Source organism: Cupressus sempervirens, chromosome 9 (genome assembly GCF_028749045.1).
Source record: "Cupressus sempervirens isolate cs-2001-9-10 chromosome 9, ASM2874904v1, whole genome shotgun sequence".
NCBI classification, from domain to species: Eukaryota; Viridiplantae; Streptophyta; class Pinopsida; order Cupressales; family Cupressaceae; genus Cupressus; species Cupressus sempervirens.
In genome coordinates this window covers 701,281,550-701,306,253 of record NC_143126.1, presented here as the reverse complement: position 1 = coordinate 701,306,253, position 24,704 = coordinate 701,281,550, and positions in this window count along the sequence as shown.

The window sequence follows — 24,704 nt, the reverse complement described above, 5'->3', positions numbered from 1 at the left end:
CAAAAATTATACAAGTCTCATACCATCACAATGCCTTGGAAACTCATTTATATAGCATGAGTTGCAACAAGCAAAGGGCAATTGTGATTTGACAAGTGTCCAAGAAACAAAACATTACACAAAAGAAAAAAAGGTCACAACAGAATGCCAGACACATCAAATATTCTTTTAGGTAGGCCCATTCCTGTTACTACTATACTTATCAACTTCTAATTTGTCTCTCAATGTTCTAGATCCTTAGAATACGTGGCTACCAAGCTAGCCAATGAGGGGTGATCTTGTGATGCCTTCAGATTAGTTTGTTCCTATAGGTTTTCACTGCTTTCACCTTGAGCAGGCAATATTTCTTTTTTACCTTCTTCTTCCTTCAATTTTGGTGCTGATGTGTCAATGACTTGCACCTCATCTTCCTGTTCCCTATCATCATCTAAACTGCCTTCCTCCAACTACTGGTTCAAAGAAATATCTGCCATCCAGGTGTTAAACTGTATGTCATCTAGCCAACTGAACTGTAGGATATCATCTTGTTTCTTTAATATATAATTAGCCTCCTTTTCAAAACCAACAAATTCCTGCCTCAAAGAATAAAAAAAAAATTGGATTTTAACCAATTCCTCTGTCTTGGTGGCCCACCAAGCATGCCTCTTTTCATTAACAAATTTATTTATCCTTATGCAGAAAAGGTCATCTAGTTCTTTACTCCATTCATCCTTATTTTTCAATTGGTTCTTTCTATCCAAGGCACAAGGAAACAGATCAAATTTTTTATTCTTGTATTTATTCAAGAAAGAAACAATTTTCAGTTGAAGAGCAACTCTCTTGTTATCAAAATCTGATAGGTCATTAGTAATATCAAACAATTTTTCAATATGGTCATTGGAAGACCTTATAACTCAATAACAGAAAAGGGTGATTTCTTTTTCCCTTTTCCCCCACTTGTTAACAATAGGCTTGAGTGGGTTTTTAGTTGCTCCCATATACTTATTACTCTTGCCAACTGATCAAAGAACAAGGGCCATTCAGTCTTATCTACTAAATACATTAGGGCCTTTCTAAGCTTATCCTCATATTGTGTATTTAACTCTACATGTAAGGCCCATAGCTTATTTTTTTCTTTTTCAAAATCCTTAGTTGTAAAATATTCTAGCCTTTGAGGTGTGTCTAGTTTTTCTATAAGGGGTGTGGATTTAAAAGGTTTCGCTAGAGGACGGGGGTATGCTATTCTTGGCCTCGTGGACTTCCTCATTACCTTGTTTTCAAGTTCAATTCTCCTTTCCACCTCCTTATTATAAGCCTCAAGAATTGTTTCATATTTATTCTGTAACTCAGACATAACCTATTCCTCCTTCTTAGTAGTGACCAAAAGAAACTTAGGAGAATCCACATTCCAATATGCTGCCTGCACATGTGAGGTGTCAACAACCCTTCTTACAAGTATATTTCCCATCAACCCAGACTCATCTGATTGTGATGATGTGGCTCTAGATCCCTTTCTCAATGACCGACTGACCAATGCATCTTGATCTTCAATGAATGCAATGCCTTGGAAGTCACTTCTATTTGAGTCTTGCAACTCCAATCTACTCGAAACAGAATTGAAAATTAGTGCATCTGCAATATCCCAATTGGGCAATAATAAAATGTTAGATGCCTTTATCATCTTCCTCCCCTCCTCAGGGCTTATATTCTGCAATTCCTTCATCATTTCTTCCTTAATTTGGTTTTGCATGGGAGTTTCATCCATTTCTAGATGCTCTATTTTCATCTTTTTACATTTCTCTTCAAAAATGTTCATGTTTGTCCTCCATGCAAACTGCTGAAAAGCCCTAGATTTCACAAAACTGTCATCAGTCAAAAATTGATGACTTGCTTGTTCTAATACAAGGTCCAATTCCCTACCTCTATAATCAGCTATTGTTAGATCCAAACTTAGGAGAGGAGGCTCTGGAGGGTTATCCTCATCTAATTCTACTTGAGTAATAAAAATACCCCCCCCGTGATCCCATTTGTTCAACCCATTCACCAGTGAGCTATTCTTCTCCAATCCTCAAAGGGGATTGAGTGGGTGAATACTCCTCAACTTGAGGCCTTTCTTCTATTATTACCTTTTTCCTCTTAGGACTAGGCTCTTTAGGTCTCTCCTCTTGGGCTATACTGGTGGATCCTATTATTTGTTTGCCCTTATCTATAGGAACCCTTTTATTCTGAACTATAGTATACCTAGGCCTCTTTTGTACAATTATTTTAGTAGCTCCCACATTTGGGGTGAAAACCAATCTCATCATGACCTCTCTGGCCTTATCAGGATAGGAATCAATAAAAAATTATTTCTTTCATTCATGACTTCCATTATCTCAGGGAAGGTATTCATGAGTTTACTTATTTTGTTAGCCTATGTAATAGCATTATCTAAAGGATCATATTTATTATCAAAACAATGAATAAATTCTAAGACTTGGGAATAAACTCTCCACTTTTCCTTTTTAGTTTCTTGCTCCTATAATGAGAATTCATTCCTTATAATGTCCTCTAGATAATAAGAATCATGCTTGACCAGTCCCAACTTGATTCTATTCCTCAACATCTGATTGAAAAATCCCTCAGAGTCACAAAAATGGGGAAGAGAGAGAGCCATCATATACTGTTCTAAAATTTTATACAAAAAGAGCCATCCCCCTTTTGTAATCACAAACTACTGGGCCACTATGCAGGTAGGGAAAATTGACCCTAATTGCCTTTTCAACAAAAACATTTCTTCCACTCCCCCTAATTGCCACAAAATTTTAGCCACTCCTACCTTCAAAGGTACTTGGTAAGGCAAGACATGTGGACTCCCTTTAAAACCATAGATTCTAAAAATAGTAGAAACAGAGTAACGGATAATATCTCCCCAATTATGTGAAACTTTCAAGTTATGGGGGTTATCCATAGGCCTGATGAGACTCATTAGCATCCTAGGGATTCTGGGATTGTCACTCAATATGAGGCATCTTAATTTAGCAGCAAAATATCTATCAAATCTAACAAAACTAGCATTACTTGCATCCCAGGTCATATCTGCACTCCACAACTGGACTGGCAGTATTTCCCCATTTTCCTCTCTGTTTAGTTCCATCTCATTACCAAAATATGTCACTCCTTTGAACAAAAACATATGCATTAATAAAGAGTAGTGACCAAAAGTTTTTTCCACCTTGCCCTTCGCAATCCCAACTAAACCAATGTGAATTTCTTCAACCAAAAAGGAAGCAAAATAAAAAATAACCTCTACACCGAAAGAAGCAATTTGAACCATCATGTACATAAGGCTAATGGGCATGAACTCCTGCTCATCTTCACCAAAAAATTTGCACAAGGTCATGTACATCTCTACAGCCTAGGAAGTGAAAAGACTCTTCTTAAAGGGCTCTCTAAAAGCTACAGTAATTATTGGCAAAGATCCTATTGTACCAATATGTGCCCTTAGTGCACCTCCCCTAATTACATCCCTCTTTGCTTTGTATTCATTTTCTAATTCTGGCAGATTGATTTGAACATGGTAATCTAACAAAGGTTGTAGGTGAAAAATTTCTCTAATTTCTTGAGGACTAATTGAGACCAGAGGCACACCATCCTTTCTTCTCACAACCCTAATGGCTTGGTCATAATTCTTGGCAATGGCTTCAAGCAAATCATAATCCATGAAAACACTCAGAACTACTAACTTTCCCAAATCAAAATTCTAGACATTAGCATGTGGGGCAAACAAATTTATTTCTAAAAACCACTTTTTAAATAGGATAAGACTAGTTTAAGTGGTTATTGCATCCCTTACCCAATTCCCCTTGTGATACAGGCCATCCGCAATTTTAAGCCTAGGGTTTAAGGAAATCAATTTTTTAACTTGTGCATGCTCTACAGTAGATTCTGGGAGTAGTTCTAATAAATCATCATGGACATTCCTATCCATATAATTAATTTTCCTAAAAAATGGTTTCTTAGGAGGCATTTTGATAGTATTGAGAAAATTGGAATGCCACAGAGGGTATAATATGATTACTTACTTGACTTGCTGAATTTGTTCTTCTTTGAACTTCTGTAATTGCTCTTGAACAATAGAAGAATAAATCACATCTTTACCAAGCTTATCATGACGCAATCGACATGCTCTTGTGCTAAGAAAACTTGCAATCTTTGTTCGCGTGGGACTAGAATTAATGAAAATCCCCTGTGTTATACTCTGTTTCTCCCACACGTGAAACTTTTACTTATCATAAATGTGCAAGACAAAAAGATAGAGTGGCATCACACTTTCTTTTTTAAACTTGCACCATTGATCCTCGAAAAATCCTACGATCTGGGAATGACAACTAAGCCAAAAAAATTTGAACTCTGGTGACACCACATTGCAAGTTTTTTCCACGTGCATTTCTTCTTGAAACTGACAGGTCTAGGATGTACCACATGGTCATCAGATCTTCCCGTGAACACATTTTGCGACATCAGATTCCACTTTTCAGTATCATAGATAATTTTTTGTTCATCGCTATCTTGCTATGGGTGACATGTGAGCATCTTGCCATAGAAAGTATGCGACAACCATGGAATCAAATTGGATCTGACAGTAGGACTAAAAACCCCTTTTCTCAAAAGACTCAACCACGACATCCAAATAGGTAGGAGAAGAATATTCATTCTTCACCCCCCCTTTTAAAAAAAAAAGAATTCATGCCAAGTTAAATGTTATAATCCAAACCTAGGGATTTTCACAAATTTTCAAACGTACAAAATATACTAAACAAAAACCCAAAACCCTATGACTTGTTAGAAACTTCTCATTTGGTTTAAAAAAAAAAAAAAATTGATACACAAAAGATCAAATCAACACAATACATCCCTAATGACATCCTCTTCCCAAATTTTCCTTCCAATGATGACATTATAACCCCTCATTTGTTTAAGAGCACTTGTAACAATGCTATATGGGTCATAAACCCTAGTGAGGGCAGTGGGGAAATTTAACTCTCTTAGGAAGGCATCAACTTCCTCAATGGCCTCTTTACCAATTTCAAAATCCCTTACTTTGAAATTTCTACACACAAAAGACCCCTTTTTAATGGTTGGCCCTAGCTATTCTCTATTCATGGATAACAATTGCTAGAAAATTTCCACTACAACCACCCTCTCTGGTAAATATCTTAGAAAGAAATGAGGGGGTTGGGAACAACCAAAAAGACACTACCCCAATCATGATCAATTGGTCCCTCATCATCAAAAAACATAGTTGGTCTAGCAATCTTCCTAATTAACCTAGGTAATCTTTCCAATTTTGAACCTAACATCCTATGAATAGTTGCAACAAAATCATTATAAAAAGAGAGGGAATTAGAAAAAGAGTAGAACCTTTTCCATAATCTTGTCCATCTTTGAATAGGCAATGCCTCTCCAAAATTGTCCAAAGCTTCAATGAAACTGGAATCCACATGGCCCACATTGTAGAAGAGGATGAGATGCATAAGCAATGAGTAATGTAGAAATTTGAAATTGTCAAGATCACCTTGTTAAGCTATCACCATCTGTTGATGAATACTATCAGAAACGAATGTTCCAAAATCATACCCCACATTAGTATGTGGGTCCTAAATATCTAGAGCTATCACATACAATGTTGGGGAGGCATCCATGGATCCATCTACTCCCAATAGTTTATTTAATCTGAAAACTATTTTCTGAAAGTATGTACACAAATATGACTAGGGTATAAAATCAGTAACCATTTTTGGGAATTCTCCTTTCATCTTGTTTTGATTTTCCCTCGAGATACATTGCAACATTACATGTGTTGTATATAAATACCTCTATTTCTCAAATGCTGCTTCCAATTTTTCCAGGTTAATAGGAACTAACATGGGACCCTACAAATCAAATACTTCAACAAAAGAATCCTTACTTAACTTACAGAGAATGCTCATATCCTTTCTATGAAAGGATCGAGTGGTTGGATTATATGCATTTACCAGTGCCTTGATAAGGTCAACATCCACGTAAGCCTTTCTCGTGGTTTCACAACTGCCAACTTCAAACTGATGAAACCCTTTGCGAACCTCCAATGCCATCGACTTTGCGTATGTTTTTTTTAACCTTGAATACAATGAAATGATTCACCCAAAAAATTAAAATTTTAGTATGATTATTATTTTTTGTTCACCAATGTATACTTTTTTTGTAATTTTAAAATAACACAATTCGCCCAGATTTTACACATTGTTTGAGAGACTATGAATGATTCACCAATGGAGATTATTATTTTTTCTTTGTAAATTTTTTTTTTGGCCACAAAATAAAACTTTTTTGTCAGGTTTTTTACACCTTTCGCCAAATTTTTACACCTTTTCTAAAGGAGGGGTTTCTTAAAGTATACCCTGCTATTGACTACCTCTATTTGGCCATTTTTTTGAGGATGGAATGCTGTAGACTTTGTCAACTTGGTGTCCATTCTAGCCCATAATGAGGACCAAAAATTGATGAGGAACCTATTATCCTTATCTACAATAATGCTTTTTGGCAATGGCAAGTGAACCTAAACATGTTCCAAGAATAGCTTAGCAGTCTCTTCTACTAATTTTTTTAGAAAATCTATCTACTACCACAAATATGTAGTCATTTCCCCTTCTGCTACTTGGGAGCCTAGACATAAAGTTCATTGAAACAAAATGCCATGGTTTCTCAGGAATAGGTAATGGTAGATAGAGGCCCAATTTATGTTTTGAAGGCATTACAATTGCACAATCAACACAAGATTTTGTATATGAAATGTTATCATGTTTCATTTTTGGAAAATAGAAACACTTTTGAAGAATTACAATAGTCTTACCAATACCAAAATGTACTGCCACCTGGCTATAGTGTGCTTCCCATATCAGTTTCTTTTTTTCTTCACTAGGGACAAAAACGTGACCAATATGACAAAGTAACCCATCTTGTATATAGAAATGAGGAACATTCTTCCCTTCTAAGGCTGCATTGTAAATATGACAAAAGTCAGGATCCTTACCATATAGTTGAACCCAAGTTTCTGTTTGATGGCCACAAGAATCCAACACCATTGTCAAACCAATGATTGGAGGCCTACTCAAACAATTTACTACTTAATTAGTGATGCCCTTTTTATGATGAATGTTGAGGTGAAATTATTGCAATTAAGTTGACCATCACTAATGCCTATCATTCTACAACTTCCCTTGTGTTTGTAGGAATTGTAGAGGTTTATGATCTATATGTATCATAGTTTCTTTTCCCAAAATATAGTGCTTCCATTGTTTATAGGTTTGAACAATGGCATATAACTCCTTGTCATAGTTGGGGTACTTGTGAATTGTTTTAGAAAATGTCTCACGATGATATGTAATGGGATGCCTGTGTTGCATGAGTACAACACCAAGAGCATAATTTGATGCATCTATTTCTATTTCAAATGATTGTTGCAAATCTAGAAGAACCAAAATTGGAGCTAAACATAGTCTAAGTTTTAAGTCCCCAAATTCTTTTTGGTTTAACTCAATTTTTGTAGCATATTTGTAAGAAGTTGCTAATGTTTCAATATTTAAGAATTCCATTTTAGTTTGAATGTATCTATGAAGCCCACTATGATATTTTAGAATCTGACACTTCTTTGAATCTTCTATACCAAGTTTTGCAGGGAGTTCGTGGAATGTATTGGTGTAATCTTGCACAGATTGGTCCCTCTTTTTTAAAGCAATTTCCATTCTATATATTTCTATTCATATACATCTTTAGGAAAGTATGCTTCTTTTTTGTACTCCAAAAATTCCCCCCAAGTGTGTTTGTTATCAAAGAGTATTTCCAACTCTTCTCCTACCTCACTTTCTTTATTTGATACTCTAGTTTTCCATGCTAGTTTGACATGAATTTCAGCTTTCAAGAGGGCAAATGTTATTTTTTTTTGCATCAAAAAATTTATTTATAGAGAAATATTGTTCTAACTTGGATAAAAAATTATCAATAGCATCAACATTGACTTTTAATTCAAAATTTGGGATATGAAAGTTCACTTATGCTTTAAAAGGGGTGTTCCCATGAAATGGTGCTACTGAATTTGACACTTGTTAGGTCTTCAAAATTTCTAAAAACTTACTCATCATATCCTCTTGCTACTTGGCCAAAGCCTCTTCTACCATCTTCTTCACAGAGTCTTCCAAACTATCCAACATCTTTGGTTTTGTGCACCGTAGAGGAAGGTATTCTGACAGATTTCTTGTAGCCAATCCTAGCCTTTGATAGGAGGTTCTTGTTATAGTTGACATAAAGGAGAATTCCCACTTTGATACCATTAACCTAAATTGATGAAGTGGGCTGCAAACATGATATTTGGTGAATCAATTACCTACGGTACTAATGTTCAAGTTCTAGAAAATCTTGCAAAACTCGAAAGAGTTGTATAAAAATCAAAAGCCATCTTATTCATTGAGATTGAAAGAATATATACAATGATGTAATATCAACATCCACCATAACCATGAATTCAAAAATTTTATGTGGCTAAAATAAAATAAGCAACAAATTAAACTAAACTATTCAAAACTAGGTGTCTAATTACCCCAACTTGTCAGGGTCATAACTTTTGACCCATAGAATGGAATTTGAACTGCTTATGCCATTGGAAAGAAGAACTAAAAATCTAGTTTAGTCCTTAAAATAGGAAGCCTATGATTACCCATTTTTAGAGATCAATAGTTTCGGATTGAAATTTTGAGTAGAAGACCTCTTAAAAGGCCAAACAAAAAGATATAGAAAAACTATAAAAATATAAAAACCACTTCCAAAAAGATTAGATCTTCTATATAATCTGGATTATAGAGTCTACTAGTAAAACTTTGACGTAATTAATTTCCTTACAATAATTCTTATCAACAGTTAACCCTAAATCCCATTCTAATGAATATACCTCTTATATGACTAGAAATACTATCAATCTATTTGATGAGGCATATTAATGTCTTAATTTTGATATAGTTTTATAGTTTGGACTTACTCTTTGTGCTTTCTCAAAAACATTTCCAAAACATTTGTTGAAATATCTTGTGAACTTATGGCAAAGATAGCTAGGACTTACTAAACCTATGGGTAGTGTGTATGACATACTTTGTTTAATATTATACATAGAATGTAGTATTTCATATAAATATTTTAAGCTATGTTATAATATTTGAATAAGAGTAGGAATGTTATCTTGCATATGTGTTCTGAATGTTTCTAACTTTCAGGAAATGAAGAGTGACACAAAGGGTGGTGATTACTACATTAAAGGAAGAGGAATGGTGGAGACTAATAATGGCAAGGAAAGCATAGTTTAATTCCTATGGATAAGCTATGCCTACAGAGGAGTTGCTATTCCAAAAAAATTAGGAAGACCCAACTTGCTATATTTCTTGCAAATTATTATTCTGTTGCTTAATAATAAATGTAGTATGTCATGGTTGATCTTCCACCTTCTTTTCTAGTGATGTTTGTTCAAGACTTTTATGTCATGTTTTTAATAAGTATCCAATCCTCTATATAATGGATTTGGATCATCTTAGTAATTTAGTAATGAGAAAATAAACAATGCTGGTTTAAGATTCAGAAGTTACTTTTTTTTTTTTGTTCTTTATGAATTATTCAGTCGATGTAATCAAAGAAGGATTTTAATGAAAGAGTGATTTTGGAATACTTGTTGTGTTCTTAGTTAGTTGAAACCAACCAAGGGGGCCCAATTGGGAGGTGGAATAGATTTAGGTAGAGTAGATTCATTCCTTGCAATTTCTTGCTTTCAAGATAAATTTACTATATTAGTCTTGCAACATTGTTACTATGAAAGTTCCTACAGCATTTGCGGGAAATGGTCACGGTGGATGTTTTGAGTTGTTAACTAGTTTATATTTGTTTTCCAAAGCTTTCTGTAGTTATTTGTTGTTAGTCTAAGTGTGTTTACTATTTTATCACAGTAGTATAGATTCCTTTCATGCATTTTACTTTCCTACAATATAGGTGTTAAGACTCTTAAAGGAACTTAGTGCACATATTGTGATGACCCATTTCAAGTCCTATATCCTTGGGTTGATAATTCAAGTGTATTTCATGATGGAATAAGTAGTCATCAGAATAGATATAGTATCCTTGAGGAAGATAATGGCGTGATTATCTCCATCTATTATGAAACCCTACATTATTGGTGTTGCTAGGGATGGTGTCAAACTAGGAAATTTCATGAGTCCTTTATTTTCATATTAGTTTGTTAGCTAAAAACTACAAAGTTGTGGGCTTGATTAACAAGTCACTAATTCAATTGTACATATCAAAGAGCCAAGCAACGAGATGAATATGGGAGATTTCTTCCACGAGAGTTTGTTAATTTGAACAAAGAAATTGAAGAAGAAGTTGAGTTGCCTTTTGAGGATGCAAGCCCTGATTTTCCTACAGGATCTTCCTCTAGAGAAAAATCCTTGGACACAGGTGGTCTTAAGCCTTTTGCTAAAATTTTGGCCAGCTTTCTTGATAGTTCCGGTCCAAATCCACCTATTGTTAACAATCCCATAGCCAATGCTACTTTTCAGCAATAATCCCATAATCAAATACCTCTAATAATGACACAAACTATTTTTCCATTTCCTCTCTCGAGCCTCATAACATCAAAAATATACTTGCAATTGCTCTTCCAAAGTTCTATGGCCTTGCAACTAAAGATCTTAATACTTTCTTATTTGAGTTTGACATACTTTGTCATAGCTTTGACTATAAGACTGATGCCCATAAGCTCACATTGTTTCCAGAAACATAGAAAGAATCAACCTTATGATGGTTCATGGGTTTAGGAGCCGATGTAGTAGATACCTAAGATGAAATGCAAACTCTATTTCTAGAGAAATACAAAGAGTATTGCAAGGGGAATGATAAAAAAGGAGATGATATCTTTAGAATATCACAAAAGGAGGACAAAACATTGGAAGACTATGTTTCATGTTTCTTGTATACACTGCAGAAGAATCCCTAGCATGTATTGGCGAAGGATTCACAAAAACTAGTCTTCTTAAGAGGGGTGAATGATAATTGTCTAGAAGAACTAGATTCAATGGCTGGTGGTGATTTATATCAATCTTCTTGAGATTGTTAGAGTAATTAATTAATTAATTATTAAATGTTTATTCTATTTACTTAAGCTTACTTAGGTTAATGCATTTATTTAATATTTAGTAGTTAATAGTTGTAGTGATGAGTTGTTGACAACACGGGAGTTTGTTCCCTTCTAGCATGTTCCACCTTTTTGTGGAAGAGTGCTTAGTTGTCAACCTTATCTTCTACCTCCTTCTAGCTTGTTCTACAAGATTTCTTGAGGCCTTTATAAGTGGTCTCTCTCTCATTGTAAATTCATCCATTCACATAGCAATTTTATTTTCCTATTGTGAAATATTTTCTCTTGCTTTGTTTTCTTCAAGCTCTCGCTCTTATGTTTCTCTTTGGCAAGCTATTTGCACTACAGGTGTTCTTGGAAACTGTGGAGTTGGATTTCATCAACTCCTACATGGTATCAGAGCCTCCCTGCTACTTCTTGTTCAAAGGATTTTTTTGAAGCCACAATTTGGAGACACAAAACCTAGTTTGTTTGTGATTTTTTCTTTAATTAGGAGGAAGAGAATTTTTTTTTAGTATTTGGAGAAAAAGGAGAAAGAGGGTTTGACATAACAGATCTGATATTTTTTGGGCTTTTTTCTTTATTTTTTGGAGGTGTGAAGGCGGCGATTCAGAAAAAATAACTATAGAGATGGTTTGAGATCTCTGTTCCTAAATTTTTCTACAACTCACAATTCCCAATTTTGGCCACTTTAAATGCTTAGTACGGGCTCATCTGGACAATAATTAGGTTCTATTTTTTTTGAAAGTGTAATTTTTTTGTCTACTTTTCAGATCTATAATTAGATTAGAAGTTCTATAGATTGAAATACTACTTTAAGAATAGGCCCTAAATTGGCTATTGTAATCGCACTAAGAGTGCCCAATTTATACATTGTGGGTGGGGGGGGCATTTTTTTCTTCTATAATTTACTTTAGAATAAGACCCTTCTACTTCTATCTTCTTCTTTCTCTCAATGGTGAATCCATCTGTGACTCGTCTCACACCACACAACTATCACACCTGGAAGGCACAAATGACATGACTTCTCATGTCAAGGGGCTTATGGTCATGTCTGGATGAGAATCAACCTATTCTTACATGAGCTTTTGAGGTTTTTTAGCATAGGAACAAAATGGATGAGGCCATGAGATTGATTGCACTGAACATTTTAGATAGTCTTCTATTTCACTTGGATGGTTTGACCACTCCTCAAGCTTATTGGCTCAAATTTTAGACTTTGTTTGGCCAAGTGAATGAGTTTCAGGCACTTCAGCTAGATGTAGAGTTGACTTCTTTGACACCTGAAAACTTTCCTACCATTGAGGACTTGTTGATGAAGTTCAAATCTCTTTGTACACTTTTGCAGGGATGTGGAAAAACCAAGACAAATGATGAGCATATCTTTTTGATACTCTCAAAGTTGAGGGGACAGTATCAGATCTTCTCTTCTACTTTCTACACCACTATGGATGCATTGGGTGACAGATATAGGATGCCTTCATTTGAGATATTTTGTGATTGATTAACTCTTGAATAGTCCAAGATCAATCAAATGGATTCACTTTCAAGTTCACAGTCAGAGGCATTTCTTATCAAGGATACACAGGAGCATAAGTTAAAGTAGATATTAGATCCCTCTTCTACTGGTTCATCATCTTCTAAGAAGAAGGAGAAAAAAAAGACTGAGACTCCTACCTGTTCCTATTGTCGAAAAGGATCTCATGATGAGGTACATTGTTTTTAGAAGAGATTTGATGGCTATGAGAAACAAATTGAAGATTTGCAAGCTCTTCTTCAGAAGAACACTATTTCTTCTCCATCCTCTTCTACCTCATAGGGGTCTGCCTTTTAGTCTTCTTCCACATCTTTTCCATCTACATTAGATCTTGGAAAGGGTCATGCATTATAGGCTACCATTGTATCTCCTTTACAGGTTCCTTGGATACTGGATTCAGGTGCTTCTCACCATATGACATCCTCTCAAGGTGTCTTCTCTACTCTTGAGGCTTCTCCTATTCCTCATATTCTCATAGGAAATAACACTACACTACTAGTCTATAGGAAAGGTTTAGTTCATGTCCAAGATGGTATATTCAATGATGTATTATATGTTCCATCTTTGTTTGCCAACCTTCTCTCGATTTCTTAGATTACACACAGTGGATTGGGGAAGACAGTTGAGTTCACTACTGATTTAGTCTTCATTTGGGATCGTGTAATAGGAAGTCTTATTGCTATAGGGTTAGTTGATCCTTCCACTTGTCTCTACACCTTCTCGTACTTTGGTCCACCATCTCCATTGTTGGAGCACACTACTTCTCTTTCACAGGAGCATCATGTGGTGCAATCAGGATACTTGAAACTTTGCATTGTTCTTGAGATCCTTGTTTTGATTGCCACACGACATCCATTTGAGGGCTTTTCTCCTCTATAGGATTCTTCTTCTACTCTACCTGATCCTCTAGCCTCATTCATTGAGACTATAGGTACACTTGTTGTAGATACTATAGAGGACATTCATGACAATGTCATCACACCTATCTTGGGGATTCCCTTTCAGGATCCTCATACTTTCTCCTTTGGGCATTAGCTAGGCCTTCTAGTTTCCCCTCTCATTCAAGGGTTCCCTTGTTATGTGCCCTTGTTCCTTCCACATTGGAGTTTCATCAGTTCTATCATTTCTGTAGGAGCTCCATTATTCTAGGGGGTTTTTGGTGTCTATTCTCATGGGGGTGCTAGTTGTACTTATGGTTTTGAGAGAGTCTCTTGAAACATTTCTGGTGGAAGTTGTCCTTGGGGGGTGTTGTTGAGGCCTTCCTTCCTTCCTTCACTTCATATTTTTTTTTAGCATTTTTTCTACCTCTTTTTGGGGGAGGGCTTTTCCCATGAGGTTTTTTCTCTTTCCCCATTTTCAGAGGTTGCATTTCTTTGCATTGTACATGGTTACCTAACATGGCTTTGTCGCTAAAACCCATTCTACATTTCATCTTAGTTTTGTGAGCTTAAGAAATTCTCCTAAGTTGCACTTAAGGGGGGTGTTAGAGTAAATAATTAATTAATTATTAATTATTTATTCTAGTTACTTAAGCTTACTTAGGTTAATGCATTTATTTAATATTTAGTAGTTAATAGTTGTAGTGATGAGTTGTTGACAACACGAGAGTTTTTTCCCTTCTAGCATGTTCCACCTTTTTGTGGAAGAGTGCTTAGTTGTCAACCTTATCTTCTACCTCCTTCTAGCTTGTTCTACAAGCTTCCTTGAGGCCTTTATAAGTGGTCTCTCTTATTGTAAATTCATCCATTCACATAGAAATTTTATTTTCCTATTGTGAAATATTCTCTTACTTTTTTTCCTTCAAGCTCTTGCTCCTTAGGTTTCTCTTCGACGAGCTATTTGCACTATAGGTGATCTTGGCAACTGTGGAGTTGGATTTGATCAACTCCTATAGAGATGACCTCAAGAAAATCTATCTTAACTACTCAAGGTCAACTATGAAGAAAGGTAGAGGACACCAGTCCATAGCCACTAAAGGGATTAATCAGGGTATTTCAAAGCTCAAGATATCTAATCTACTCTTAGATTTCAAGCAGGATATCATAAATGATGTCACTACACATCTCAACACAATGAATTGAAAGAAGAAGCATGCAGAGGCTGAAGTGAGTTAGATAACAACTATCCATACTAGCGAAAGTAGAAGAAAGATTATCAATACAAATTGGTCACTAGCATGGAGAATCAACATCTTCCAACTGAGTACATCAAGATAGAAGGAGAGGATGAGCAACTATTCTTTGTTTCTCAATGTTGGCCATGGGCCTCATGTCAAGGTATGCCTCAAGACCCTTTACAAAATTGAATTCCATATAGTAATCAATGGCAAAACCATAGTGCCCAAGGTCCTCCACAATATAGTCAACCTAATCATAATAGTGCTTGGAAAAATAATTCATAATAGCCTCAATGGCCTCAGTACTCCCAACCTTCCCTGCCAAACCAACAAAACAACTAGTGGTCTAACTAGTAATATAATTAATGATAGAATCAACAGAACTAATGGCAACCACCCCAAGGGAATTGGCAATCTACAAACAATGGAGAGGACTTCAATAATAGCTTAACTAAAATCTTGGCAATCCACAACTACCACCTCCAGTCCAATAATCTGCACTAATATCACCACTTGCAAGTTCTAGACCTCAAAAGCATACTCATTTACCTGCACAACCTCAACCAAATCCAAATAACCAACAACCATAATAACCCATATATTCTACTGATGCTCATCAATATCCTATTTATGCTCTAAATATTGTAGATATACATTTGAGATCTAGTATAACCCTACCAGTGCCTAAATTGCCTCTCATAACTAAAATACTAGATATTCCTACAACATGAGAACCAGAAACTTCTCTGCCACAAATGGTTGACCCAACCAATGTAACTAGCTGAGCTCAAACTCAAACAATAGTTGAACCTTTTTTTCCACAAAAGCTCATACAAAGTAAGCTGGCACAAATAGAGGAACAATCCTTTGACACCATTGATCAACTAAAGAACATGCATGTCCAAATTTATTTGTTCTAAGATATTAAAGATGTTCCTATTTATGGACAAACCATCACAGAAGCCTATTTGAAAAAGCCTAAGAGAAAAAAAAGGACCCAACCATAGTCCATGTTGTAGGACAAATGACTAATATTATGTTAGGAAAATTGGTTATTCCTAAATATTCTGATCCAGGAAGTCTAGTTGTGAATGTGATTATAAATGGTCAGTTTGTTAAAAATACTTTGATTGATCTTGTTGTTGCTATAAATATTATGACTAAGGATACTATGAAAAAGATGAATATAGAAGGATTAAGGGCTAACCCAATAATTCTAAAAATTATAGATAGTTCTACTGTCACTCCTAATAGGATGATAGAAGACATAGTAGTAACCCTAGACTCTCTAGAGTACCCTATATATTTAATGATTCTATCCCCAAAAGTCAACTTATCTAGTTACCCTCTCATTTTAGGATGACCATGGTTATCTATAGCCAATGAAAATATAAGTTGTGGGTCAGGGAGTATGACCATATTAGATGGACAGGCAACAAAGAAATTTGACCTGTATCCTCCAACATAACCCCAACTAGATTTAAGCACATTTGTGTGGCTAGATTTAGGGGATGGAGAGGTAGAGTTAAAATCTATAACACAACTTATGATGTTACATAAACAATCTTTTCTAAAGTTGTAGGAGGAGGATTCAATAATTCAAAGTATTCTTAATAATACTTGTTTGGTAGAAAAGGATGTACTTGACAGTTCTGTGTTGGAACTAACTATATATGAGGAATTTAATGAGAATTATTTTCTACCCAAGGAACCAGACATTATCCATCAGATTTTATCATGTGAACTAGATATAAGTCCAATCTCTAAAGCTACTATAGTTGATCTCACAACTACTGTTGAGTTGTCAAAAGGTCATAATCTCCATGTCAGTCACACACTGCCTCCCAAATAGATGAAATAGTTAACATAGCTTCTTCAAAAACATGAAAAGACTTTTACATGGGACTATGGGGATATGAAAGGGTTAAGTCCTATATTATGCACTCATAGAATACATATCAATGAAGGGTGCCTGCCACTCTGTCAACCCCAAAGGAGGATTAATCCAACACTCAGAGAAATAGTTAAAATTGAACTACAAAAGTTGCTTGATGCTAGTTTTATATACCCTATATTTGATAGCAGATTGGTTCACCTCTAGTTATAGTACCTAATAAGGAAGGGAAATAGTAGATTTGTGTAGATTACAGAGAATTGAATAAGGCAACCAAGAAGGATCATTTTCCTTTACCCTTTATTGATCAAGTTTTGGACACTCTAGTTGGGAAGAAATATTTTTCTTTTCTTGATGGTTATAGTGGTTATAATTAGATAAGTATAACTCTTGAAGATCAAGATAAAACCATATTTACATGCCCATGGGGTACTTTTGCATATTCTATCTTGCCATTTGGCTTGTTTAATACTCCCACAACATTTCAAAGAGTTGTAATCAAAGTTTTTGCTAATATATCACATGACTGCATGGAAATATACATGGATGATTTCACAACATTTGGAGCCACCTTTGAGGAAGCCTTGATGAATGCTAAAAAGGTTTTTGTCTGATGCAAAGAACATAATCTATCACTCAATAGTGAGAAATATTTCATGCTCATGTAGGAAGGAATTGTGCTTGGTCATTTTATATCAACTGTAGGAATACGAGTGGATCTGGCTAAGGTAGAGGTAATTCTAACATTGCACATACCTAAAAAACCAAAGGATGTAAGATCTTTTTTAGGTCATCTTGGCTATTATAGGAATTTAATAAAATATTTCAGTAAAATAGCTAGTCCTTTGTATACACTGTTCACTAAAGAAGCTAAATTCATTTGGACACTTGTATGTAATGAAGCCTTCCTATAGCTTAAGAAACTCCTCACTACAACACCAGTTTTATAGGGACCAAATTGGTAATTTCCATTTCATATCCATACTAATGCATCAGAATATGCTGTAGGTGTTGTATTAGGACAAAAGCCAGCTAACCTTGAAGATACAATCTACTATATTAGTAAAACCCTCCATGGTCCTAAACTAAACTACACATTAATTGAGAAAGAACTTTTAGCTGTAGTTTATACATTAAATAAATTTAGAAATTATGTAACTAGATATCCTATTTGTTCATATTGACAAATCAACTATAAGGTACTTAATGAAAAAACTTGTTGTAACTAGTAGATTGGCAAGATGGCTCTTGTTGTTGTAGGAGTTTGATATTACCATTATTGATAAGCCAGACAAGTCCAACATAGTTGTTGATTATTTGTCTAGAAAACACATTGTTGATGAAGATTTGACACCAATTGAAGATACCTTTCTAGATGAGCATTTGTTCCACATAACAAATCATACACCATGGTATGTAGACATAGCAAACTATCTTGCTGCAAATCAAATGCCCCCACACTTCTATCACAAAGTCAAGAGGAAGTTAACAGAGAAAAGTTTTCATTATTCATGGATAGATAACAATCTCATCTATCTTGGACTAGATCAAATCATGAGAAGATGTGTCAAGGAGGATGAGATATATGACATACTACATGCCTGTCATGAAAAACCATGTGGAGGCCATTTTGTAGGAAAAAGAACAACACTAAAGGTACTTAAAACTAGATATTATTGACCAACATTACATAAGGATGCAAAAAATTATACCACCAAGCAAGACAAATACCAGAGGATGGGCCAACCAACTGTTGGCTCCTGATTTAACAGTTTTGAAAATGACCAAGAAACCAGATAAATGCATCTAAGGCTAGTAACTTCCTATGATAGATACACTTGACTGCAATCTTGGGCCAACTATAAGGCATAACTCCTTCTTCACTTCAGGCTCTGAAAGACCTAGGTGGGTTAACCTTGAGGTTCTGAGATATGGTACCAGTGCATTTAAAACATAAATCTGAACCTAATTACTACAGATGTAAACCCCTTATATCTCCTAATAACTCATGAAATGACATAGATCTAGAGTAGCTAAATGCAAATCTATGAATCTCATAAGTTGAGTGAGGGTTAATCCTTTTAATCCTTCAACATGAAAGGGAAAGAACATTTGATTAATAATGTTGAATTCAACAAAACCTCAGATATGTAGGAATAAGACTTAATGATCCTATAACTGATCAATGCCTTAACCATTGGGAAAATCCATGAATCAAAAAAACACATATGGATATTTGATCTATCTATTCAACTTGTAAATAGAATTCATTGTTCAATTTAAACCTCATTCTTACATGATATCCCCATCAGTAACCTCACAACCTTGTTGATTTCCCTAAAGCATTTACATAACTCCTTGAATTATAGGCAACAATGAAATAACATACAACCTTAAGGGAGTGCAACTACAACCTAAGCTCTATGTCAAAGATTATAAAACATTGAATATTACTGATAAAGGAGACAAGATTCAACCAAAACTCATGAAACTCTTCTGTTCTTTGCATTTATTTCCTTGAAATTAATATAGTCATATGCATGAAAATGAAAACATGGAAATACCTAATAGATCTAAACTATCTATATTAACCTTCCTAATGCTATTCATACAAGAGAGAATATGTTGAAGAAAAATGGTTTCACAGTAAAACACTGGTATTACCCAGAGAAAACTACCAACAACCTTGCAAAAGAGAAGAAGAAAGAAAGATATAGGAAAGAAAGAATTCTTGGATCTAATCTCAAAGTGACATGTGTCCACTTGGAAATCAATCTTTTCTAGTTGCAAAACCTCCTTCCTCTTTCCACAAATTGATCTAATTTGGTTTCATCATTACTTTGTAACTGATTTGCAAAATATCTCTTACTGAATGATGAAATCCGTTGTTTGCCAAAATATCTGATATGCCTTATGAAAATGCCGGTGAAAACCCCATTTAACTGACTTAAAAATGACCCCAACTTCATTTTCATTGTCGGTTACTAATCTTGTAACAACATTTTCAGTTTTAACTCATTCCACTAAGAAGGCCCCAAATTTCACATTTCTGGTTATAACTTGAACCCATGAATCCATGTGTAGAAACAAACTCCATAATCAAAAAGTTCGTCTTCTCATGATTCTGGCGATATATAATATTGCTATGTTAGCCTCTCAGAAACCCCTTAAATCTTTGTTTGAAAAATACCCCTTTGATATGAAGTTTAGGTCTGCAACTCTAAAATTTAAATTTTCAAAAATTTGAATTAATTCTAAAGTCAGAACTTTAGATTATACCCTGTTGCCACTTAAAAAAAAAAAACCTGAACGTGACACTTTTGAAAAAGTTCTAAACAATTGACATCTTCAAAAATCTAATATTTTTCCTAATGTTCCATTTGGGCAAACCTTCTTTCATGTGGCATTTTTTGATTTTCTTGAGCCTATACATCTAGATGCCATGTGTCACTTTGTGATTGGTTGCTCAAACATATCTGCCACATCAGCGCTACTGGGGCCTGTTGCCACACGGCACATGCTCGTAATCCCACATTCCTTAACTTGTGCACATTTTGATTTTGTGGAAATGTGCAAGCCATCAGATCATGACATGTGTCATGATATCGTGCTTCATGTTTGAACTTGCACATCCTTGCCACATAAGTGCCAGCCAGGACCCACCGCCATGTGTCAATCAGGGGTATTCTCGCATTATTTAACTTGTGAGCATCTTCATCTTGCAGGTATGCGCCAATCGTCTGATCTGGACATGTGTCTAAATCTTGTGCAATCTCCATTTTGCGTGCCACATCATCTCATATGAAACTTTGATTAAAATTTGTGACATCATCACCTAGCTGGTGTCATCATTCAGGTCAGCTATAGGGGCCCATGTGCAAGCTTGCCTTCAAAAGGTGTGTGTCTTCTAGACATTAGACATTGGGTGTGTATTAGTATTTAAACTTTTAAAATTTCTATCCCACAGCCCATGTGGAATATATTTCTTTACATTGTTTTCCCTCTTTTAATCATGAACATCTCTGCCATTGCATGGTGCCTTTGATTTGCAATTTTCTTTTAAAATATTTTATGTTCCCTGGGCTGGTTGTGTGGATTGAGTTTTGCTTGCTTCCTCAATGTTTGGCACAGGCTTTCCTTTGATTGTATATAGCTTTTCTTCATCTGCTATAGCTTAATGTTGTAGGGTGCTTTAGAATATGTGGGTCTTCTTCTTGCCGTCTTCTTTCTTCCTTGGTTTTTGCAAATGTGATTCACTATTGCTCACACCTATGGACTTTGCCTTTAGCGTTGACTATAGTTGTTCCTTTAAAATGGCATGGGCTTCCTTTAATAAGACGTGAGCTTCTCTTATAATACATAGAATCCCTTCGTGACTGTCGTAGATATCCTTTGCTCCATGCTGTCTTCGTCATATTAATGGGCTTCCTTGCCCCTTACTTGAATTGGTTTTGACGTTTCCTAGGGTCTCTTTTTTCTTTTACATGGGCATCTTTGATTCCTTTAAATGTTGAGTTGACTATCTTTTATTAATGTGGGTTGTTCCTTACGTGTGGAGCTCGAAACTGGACGTGGCTTTTCTGTTGATTATGCTACATAGGGTGCCTTTTGTTAACATGAGTGACCCCTTGCAAGTCTACTCCCCTACTACCCTACTCATGTGGGCTCTCTTTTATATGAGCTTATTTGCAAGTTTGTGGTCCAGACTCCATTTGGCGTGAAGTATTTGCTCCAAGTGCTAGTGTCTTCTCTAATTTGCGTGGATTCTTGAAGACTTGTAAAGGTGAATGTGATCTTGCACTATTACTTTTAGAGATTGAACTGACCATGAATTATGTGCTATAATATTTGTAGAATTTATTTTCACAAACTTTTCAAGGTGATTTCTCATTGTGATTATCCGGATTGCAATTTCTTTATATTCCATAACACCAACTCAATAGCATTTTCACCATCTAGTTCCCTTATAATCCCAAGTTGGGGATTGAAATCCCTCATATCTGACATTGTGCTTATCAGTTCACCTTTGATCACACTCTTTAATGCTCCTTAAAATAGTGTAAGAAACTCTTAAAGGCATCAACTTGGTAGCACCATAAGCTTGATCTGATTGCTACTATTTATTTGATGAAAGCTTTTGCATCCATTTACCTTGAAAATCCAAACATTAGTTGTATCAGCTGCTCTCTTATGACCTGTTCATCTGGTAGGGTATGCTTTTCAATATGAGGTGCTCTTTCTCTATTTATTTTCCAAGTCCTTATTCCATTTAGCCTTGGGGTTAGTGAGTTACCCTATGCATAGTATCCATACATTGAAAGTTTATAAAAATCAGAGCCATTATGATCACTACTTTCAAAATCTCTGCGATCCTTATCAACTGTCACAATTCTAATGAATTTAGCCGGGCCCCAAAGTAGGTCCGGCTAATTTTTTTTTTGTTTTCAAACAACTGGATTCTCAAATTGATCCATTGATCACCTCGAATTGTCTGAAGTTGATTTTGAGTATTAAAAAATCATTTACCTACTTTTTGCAAACTATGAATTTAATTCCAGAGGTTCCTTTGACTGGCCTTAAAAACTAACCCAAACTTCTGACCAGGCCCTAAGATCTGACCCATTGATTCTCTCTTCTACATACTCTTACCCCATCCAATCTCGTCTCATGAAAAATTCAGGGTAAAAAGATATTCACTGTCAAAGTTGCCTTCTTAGAATCACCTATAGATAAACATGTCAGAAAACCATAAATTGCTTTTAGATTTGGCTTAAAAAATTGGGTAAACTAACACTTGGGACGACAAAAACTAGGGTGTTGGTTCACTGTCAAGAGGACAACATAAATCTGCATTTTGGGCTAATGGAGAATCACGAGACACATTTGGTGAGTGTGCAAAGTAGGCTACTTGGATTTTGTAGATTGAAACAATGTCGAAAAACATTTTTTGCAAATGGAATGGACCTGAAAAAGTGTGCAAATGGATTCATCAAGATGTGAAAACTGGCACACTTAAAGAATTTTTAGAGAACAACATAGTGGTAAAATCCATTCAATTTCACCAATCATGGATCTCAAATTATGACTTCCTGAACAAGGTTACCAATCAAGCTGCATTTGCTGACACTGGTAAAAAGATAGAAATTCCATTTGGAATCGCGTTTGAAAACTGATCAAATAGAGTTGTCATGAGCTAAAACTTGAAACATGACAAGTTTCTAACATCTAAAATACAACATAATAAGAATTTTCTCATTTTGGTCAACTGGTCAAAATTTATAGAACATCAAATAAGGCTTCCCAAAATTCTGAACTAATTGCATCATCATGAAAATATTAAATGACCAACTTTGAGGGATTCAAAACCTAGTCAAGTGGACTCAAAATGACTCAAAATATGAAACATAAGTTCTTGGATATGGACACTAGACACTCCCAAAGCAGTGAATCAGAAATTTTTTTGGAGTGCAAGATATTCAGTTGCAAACACTGCCTCCTATCACTGTTTGACACTTAAGTGAAAATGCAGATTTAACATTTGCTCAAAACAAGATTTTACCAAATGATTTAGAATGATAGTTTATCATCATGAGACATGTGGATAGGCTAAATGGAAGGTTTTAGAAACATTAAAAAGCTCAGGGGTGTCAAAGGTACAACTAGGTACACATGCATTTATGAGCATTTATAGGGCTCAATTTCCTCAAAGGTGCTCAAAATTTGGGCAATTTTTAGTCCCAACAGTGACTCTGTTTGGGGATGCATGTCTCTTGCAAGCATGCCAAGGATTCAAATCTCTAGGTGTTAGGAACCTGTGTGTTCCTTCTGTTTATTTTGTTAGAGTAGTGTTGTTGGACGCATATGCTTTGTAAGTCATCCCGTGAGTATATTTTATTATCCCACATGCATAGGTAGTATTACTTTTCTAGATCGTACTCAGTATATAAGAATAGGTTGAGGCCCTTGATGGGCACGGACGAATTTATTGTATTGAGCTTGCTCAAAGGAGGTTACCCCCTCGAAGTGGCCTGCGATCAGTAGATTCATTCTGAGTTCTGCTATCACTTTGTATTCTGTTATTTCGAGCATTCTCACGATATTGCTATAAGGAGGTTCATCACATCTGGTATCAGAGCACTCTCTTGGGCTCGCTGGGTGGAAATTACATCAAATTTTTTTTCTGTCGTGGCCTTCAGGTTCCTCTCACTTCTAATATCTCTTGTTATTGCAATAACTCTTTTCAGTTGTTCTGTCTGTGAGTGAATTTTTCTAAGTCGACTGTTCAAAAAAAAAAAAAAAAAAAAAAGAGTAAAATTTTTTCTGTTTTTTAATCGTAGCTTCCTTGTTTGCTTTCTGTTTCTGCTCATACTTCCGCAGAACGTCTGCAATATCATTTCGCATACTTCCTTCCTTGGCGACCCAACCCCAAATTTTACATATCAAAGCCCTAAATCCCTCATTTATCTAATTTTAGGGTTTGCCCTATCTTTTTCACCTCTCATCCAATCGCCACCAAACTGAGCCACAAGATTCAATTCCTCATTTTGCTCCCTTATCCCTCTTGGACTGTTCGCCTCATTTCGCCTCCCTACCCTTGAAACCCTCATTTTTTTGTTTCCCTTGTCCCCAGATAGTCTCCCACCACCCGTCGAACACCCATTTCCTATCTGAGTTTTACCCAAATCCAAGTTTGCCGTAACTAAAAAAGTTTTTGTTTCTCATCTTCTACCCATTCCAAAAAAAAAAAAAAAAAAAAAAAAAAAAAAAACCTTGCTTTATGGTTGTTACGCGTACAGGAGCAAAAATCATGGAAGAAGAAATGGCATCCCTCAAAACCAAACTTCAAGATCTGGATGACAAAATTTTGGGTCTTAACTTTCAGCAGTCAGCCATGAGCCGAAACCATTCAGGAGATACTAGGTCCTCTTCTGGCAATTTTCGTGGACCAAAGCTTGATTTTCCACGCTTCGATGGTTCTGATCCGACTGGA